The 6,671-nt window shown below is 41.3% G+C and overlaps 1 long non-coding RNA gene across 1 annotated transcript; it reads left to right on the top strand.

The window, feature by feature from the left end:
- Positions 1-262: 262 nt before the first annotated feature.
- LOC136647368 (uncharacterized) lies at positions 263-6,173 on the top strand. Its single transcript, XR_010794281.1, has 3 exons — positions 263-346; positions 1,084-1,215; positions 5,963-6,173. It is a non-coding gene; the product is annotated as an uncharacterized lncRNA (long non-coding RNA).
- The last annotated feature ends 498 nt before the right edge of the window (positions 6,174-6,671 follow it).

Here is a 6,671-nt window from a genome sequence, read left to right on the forward strand (position 1 = left end):
ACATGGAGACTTCCTATAGTTCACTGGCTTCCAAGGTCCCACTTGGAATTGTTTGCATTTGTTCAGGAATACAAAACTTTAAATAGCAAGTCTACTTGCATTTCCTAGCGCTGCACACCATGGGACTGAAGCCTTCGCCACAACACTAGGAATTGTGCAGCTGAGAAGGCAGCATACAGTTATGGGTCAGTAAGTACAGCCTCCCAGAGCTCTGATTTGCAAAGACTGCTCTAGTTTGACATCATAATTCCAGCTCCTTATTCAGAGCTGCAGGCCCTTCACTGCTTCTCTCTTGGGCACACTTCCTGCTCTACAATCTATTCAGAGCGCTAGCTTTTGCTGTGAGGTAAGCGGCATTGTTTCCAGTATGATAAGCACCAAGCTGACAGCCCTGGAGACTGCAGTGATCTCCCATAGAAGTGGGTGTTGGGGGCAGGGGTGCCAGGAGCACAGCAGATTCTCAAATGGCTGTATTTCACCATTGCACTGTTCAGATTGCAGTCTTTTACAAAATGGTATGCAGAAACCTAAGCTATTCTGCTTTAGTAATATTTTTAAGAAGACCACAACAATAAGCTTGCAATAAGCTTGGGCTATGTATTTGAGAAGTTTGAAATTTGACCTAGATACTGAAATCTCAAAGCTGGTTATAATTGATTTTCAACAGTTGATAGAGCACTACGTGTAATTCAGAGCCCCTCCCTCCCCATTACATTTTCATTTTCCCTATGGTCCCTTTAAAGCTCTCTCAGGCCACCTCTGCATAATAGCTCCAAATTCCATACAACTATAGATTTTGCAAAGTTAGAATACTGAATTACATAATTTTGATCTCCTGGATGCAGAATTTTTAGTGATAGTTTGTTCCCCTGAATACAAGTTGTTACACACACCTCTTATGAATTCCTAGCCATTTCCACTAATTCAGTATGATAAATAGTTTTATTTGAATTATGTGAATAGATTTCATATCACATTGGCTAAATGTGGACCACTCACACATAACCAACATTTCAAAACCTTTTATTGAATACTCTTAGAATAAGAAAATAGCAAGTACTATAATCAAATGCCCTCTTCCAGCCTTTCAGGTACATTTCCAGCAGGAGGAACGAAAATGCAACATAGGGAAGTAACCAAGTTGGAATTGCTACACCTGCCTGAAGACAAAGTTCTCCTTGTTAAAATACTTGGAATCTGTTGTCAAAGAATGAGGTAGCAACTATTTTTATTCATGGCAAAATCAAACCCAACCAACTTTGTCCAGTACTTTGATATAATGAACAGCTTTGTGAATGATAGGCCACATGTCATTTCATGTCCAGGACTTTCCCACTCAGAAAAATCCTAAATTAGGAAACATGCCAGATAATTCATACAACCAGAAGAGGTTCTCATCTGTATGCAAAGTAGGGATGAACCAAAGGCTTTTCATTGTCTACTGCATAGCTTCTAGTGAACCACCTAGCGCCTGCTGGTTTCTAGAGCAAGTGGCCCTTGGTTCAATCCAGCAATGATCTTAAGAGAGCATTCTGAAAAACACATTAGTTATGCCTCTAGTATGTACTCTAATTTTTACAAAAGCCATCACTTCTAGGTCCATGGCAATTCTACAAAAGGAAAATAGGACCTCACAAGGCTGAGATACTCACTCATTATACTTCATGTGCAAAACAATACAGGTAAATTACCCCCTTATCTGGACATCTGAAATCCAGACATTTATGCCCAAGGCATAATGAATTGCCCAAGGCATAAAAAAAATGCCCAAGGCATCATTAAACGTTCTGTAGTGTGAACACTAGAAGGTCTTGTATTTGTTCTGACATTGTTGAAAAAAGTCAAAGAGGATAGCAAACACCCAAAAAGAGCAAGAGGAGGTTTTTGCAGTTCTCAAAACATTTGAAATTTATCATATGCAGCTGTTACATTAAACAAGTTTGGGCATCCCTAGCATAGACAAACATGTGATAGAGTATCTTTAGAATCCAAGAACCAAACAAAATGTGATAATCTTGGTCCTTAGATTCTAAAGATCTCCTTTTCCCACTACATTCCTTCTCAACAAGGAGTTTGAAGTTTTAGGTATACCCAATTCTTCACACAGACAAGCCTTTCATTTTTTCTAGTTTTGCGATTTGCATTTCTGTTCTTTCTACAGGCTTCTGAAGTCACCAAATTCCACAGTTCAGTTCTTCTCTTTAGTCGACAGTTTCCAAACTGTGGCCCTGGGATACCACAGCAAACTCACAGGGGCACCACAGGATATTCTAAATTTCTAAGGGAAACTCAGCAACAGAACTGCAGGGGCATCATGAAAGTTATTGGGAACTGTAGGGACACCAGAGAAAGTCTGGGAACCTCTGCTCTGGCTGGCTACCAGTTGATGTACAACATCCAATCTATTGGTAGAACTGGATACTCCTTTTCCTGACAGTATGAAAGTTACCAGATGGAGGCATCCCAAGTTTTTATAATTTTTTAACTTGATTTTAACAAAGACATTCTAAATGACCACCACATTACAGTATGATGTTCATATAGCTGCATGTAGAAATATGCAGAAAAATATGAAGGATGCTTTAACACAAAACATGACATAACCTAACATCAGGACACACACTGAGTTTAACTAATATGATGATCAAATGGCTACTTGGTACCATGACTCATCTATGCCTTGAGGCAAATCTATCCTGGATTCCACCCCACCCCATCTGTCTCTGCCTCTTTCTTGCATCAGGTACATCAAAGTTAGGGTTCAATACCATGGCCGAAATTACACTTCTCCATGCTTTGTCAAGGAAATTCAGTCTGTACTGAAAGCAAGTCATAAACAGAGTAGGAAAAATGGCTTATTACATCTCTTCCAGATATTTTGAAGTTTGCTCTCAACTTGGGCTTCCTTAGCAAGAATGCAATGAGGAAAAATCAGAAAGGCAGATCCCACCAGATGGTTATACTATACCACCTGTTTGTCTTGAGGGCAACATAGTACAAGCAACAGTGTACTATAGACTTCGAGGTCAAGATTGGAACCAAAAGCAAAGTTTCACAAGCATTCAGAAGTTGGACATCTACAAGCCACACCGTCACAAATACTATTGTGCATCTTACCAGAATGCTGGGTTTCTGAATTCTCAATAATCTGGCACTTCCTGTGCCCCAAAACCATCCATGCTTTCGACTGGAGTTTCTCTTTTGAAACAACTTGCTCATTATTTTTTTTCCTTTCTGCTGATCACCTGTAGATGAAAAAGGACAAGCAAGTTCAGCATCCTTCAGGCATTTTCAATCTAAGGCCCTATTTAAGTCACCTCCTGCTTTAGCAGGAACACCTCAACCCAAAAAGCCAGAAATAAGGGAAAGTATGCTGCAGTTGCTAAGCAACCACACATTTCCTTCCCTGCCACTGGAGAAGATAAAAACATTAGGGCAGAATGGGTTAACATGGTTGGGTGTCACAGAAGGGCTAGCCTTAGTCTTTTCAATACACAAGGCAGAACAAGTTAGAGCCATTCTTTCCCTCTACTCGCCCCTAATTGGCCTTTTTCAGCAACATGATAAATATTTCCAGGATGGTGCCAAGTAGTCAAACTACATGCCAATTTCTGAGAGCAGTTTGTGTTGCACAATCCAAGTAGACACGCATGAAGACACATGCCTAGTACTATTTCCTACCATCCCTTGCTCAAGACTTAGTGAGTTTGGAGCCCAGAGCTTGCAAATTTTCAAACTTATGCTGAATGCAAAATTTACAACCTGTGGGCTGACTTCAAGGTGGCGTCAGCCTTGTATCACAGAACCAAGTGTAAGGCTGTAGACTTGTGTCCTTTCTAATAATTATCTACTACTCTAAGGCTGCAATCCTATACACACTTTCCAAGAAGTAAGCCCCACATTGAGCACAATGGAACTTCTAAATGGAAGTATAAATGGAGCACAATGGAAGTATATGAGCCCAGGACTGTGTTCTAAATCAGGATCTCCAAACTTTTCGGCCAGAGGCCACATCAAATATCTGGCATGGTGTCCAGGGCTGGAAAAAAAATTTTAAATATAAAATTTAAATACATACATTAGAGATGGAATTTAGATGAATGAAGAAATGGGCTCAGATTCCCAGGATTTCTCCAAGTGCCAACGAATACCACAAAATAAAGCACACACTCAAATGGACCCCTATTCCCCTACCTCCCAAGAAGCTTACTTAAATATACAGGAATGAATACCTCAATCAGCACATCAAGGAAACACCCTCAGCATGTTCTGAAGGCCAAGGAAGCCTCCCCAACCCTCAAAAAGCCTTCTAAGGCCTTCCGAAGGCACAAATAGTTACTTCCAGGGTTTTTTTTGAAAACCAGGAAGTGATTTTTTAGGCTTTCTGGTCATGTTGGGTCTTGCTGGGCCAGGGGACTAGAGGCTGGTTGCAGGCCACATCTGGCCCCCGGGCTGGAATCTAGCGACCCCTGCTCCAAGTCATACATTAACAAAGGCCATTTCACACAGGATTTCTAGTTAATTGAATAAAATAATGCAACAATATACTACAAGGTGCCTTATTGTTGCAATTCAGAGACTATTCTGGATTATATACCCTATTCATGTTAGTGTCACTGTGCATGTCAGTTATATTTTTTCTTCTTGTCCAGGATAGTGGAGAATTGGTTATCTGAAACATTCATCTCCAAAACAGATTACTATTTTGCATGCTACCAAAATTGGTGCTGCGTGTTGGCAACCTTCAGTCTCGAAAGACTATAGTATCGCACTCTGAATGGTGGTTCTGGAATAGCGTCTAGTGTGGCTGAAAAGGCCAATTTGGGAGTGACAAACCCTTCCACACTGGGAGCAAGTGCAGTCTGTCCCTGTTCTGTCTCCCTGGCTATGGGCCTTCCTTCTTTGCCTCTTAGCCTCAGTCTGTTGGCAAAGTGTCTCTTCACTTTGGAGAGAGGCCATGCTGCACAGCCTGCCTCCAAGCAGGCCGCTCAGAGGCCAAGGTTTCCCATCTGTTGAGGTCCATTCCTAAGGCCTTCAGATCCCTCTTGCAGATGTCCTTGTATTGGAGCTGTGGTCTACCTGTAGGGCGCATTCCCTGCACAAGTTCTCCATAGAGGAGATCCTTTGGGATCCAGCCATCATCCATTCTCACGACATGACCAAGCCAATGCAGGCGTCTCTGCTTCAGCAGTATATACATGCAAGGGATTCCAGCTCGTTCCAGGACTGTGTTGTTTGGAACTTTGTCCTGCCAGGTCATGCCGAGGTAGCATGAATAGTAGCGGTTGCAGGATTTCAGTTTTGTTTGGACTAAAGAGCGACAGACCATGCATGTGCGGACACATGATTCAAAGAATTGGAGAAGTAGCCATCTTTTTTCAAAGGGAAAAAACCCACTGTACAAGAAATATTCTGTCAAATTTGTAAAGTACTTTTTGCACTACAAATACAATAGAATTTCTAAAGTCGCAAAAGTTGGTGCGATAAGGTACAATCTCACACAGTCTTCACTTCTTTCTCCAAGACCTGTGCTATCACAGTGCTCAGTACTAGAAGTATCAGCATGAACTATATCATTCCTTACAAACCGGGTAAAATACATTCAACACCATCTGACAAAACAGAGTGCACAGTGGGATACCTTTATACAGAAGTCATAGGAAAAAACCCAAAAGCAGATTTGTGAGTTCAGGGGAAAAACAAGGCAAAGACATCATCAATGGGCTAACCATGAGGCATTTTCCAAAACTATACTCATGTGACCTCAACACATATAGTATTCATCCAAGAATGGATTTAAGGTGCATGCATTGCTTCTCATAATGATTTGCCAAAAGCCACTTCAAACAGAATCCCAAGTGAAGATTTGCCACCTTGCCACAGGCTGCTTCAAGAACTGTAGTAGCTACCACAAGCCATAAGGACTACAAAAGTAATCTCTGATCTTGCCTTTCCCCCACAGACACCAAGTGAAAGTTGTCCTACCGAGGAGGCCAAGAAAATATGGTGATATCCAATTATCCAGTTGTGAACCTTAAAGGAACAGGGATTATCTGCATCACCTGCAATCCTGTAACTTCACATGCTGCTCTTGGTTTAGTGTGGGTTGTAACATTAATACTTGCAACTAGAAACAATGCATTCTAAAACAGTTTCATTTTATGTTGATTAAACAAGCCATACATTTAGCACTGAAACTGGAGTGCAGAAGTTGTGCTTGTATGTCAGAAAAAGCAATTCACAATTTCTCTTTTTGAGCCAGGAAAGCCCAAGTCCCCACTCCCCAGTAAACTGCACTAGGATTGTGAAGATCTTTACTAAAACTGAAAATACAAGCAGACACAGAGAATGTAAGCTGTAGGTCTTTAGCCCTTATTACAGTTCCTATTTGCCAGCCTTAGCGGAGTCACCAACACCCACTTAACCCTCCCCTGTCAGAATTGGCACTTCCTAACAAGGGTCTGTTTCAAAGCAACAGAGCCAATTCTGTTTACACACCTATAAAATACACAAAGCAAACAGTCAAAGTAAAGTCCCAGTTCACATGGGCTAATCACAGAGTACACATGTGTTATTAAAGGACTTCTACCTCTTAGCTTTGGTCAGTAGTGCTGCTGTTGACCACCCCAAATGCTTCAGTCCATCATCCATAGACAAGAAAAAAAGGTCTT

This window comes from Tiliqua scincoides, chromosome 4 (genome assembly GCF_035046505.1).
Source record: "Tiliqua scincoides isolate rTilSci1 chromosome 4, rTilSci1.hap2, whole genome shotgun sequence".
In the NCBI taxonomy this organism is placed as follows: Eukaryota; Metazoa; Chordata; class Lepidosauria; order Squamata; family Scincidae; genus Tiliqua; species Tiliqua scincoides.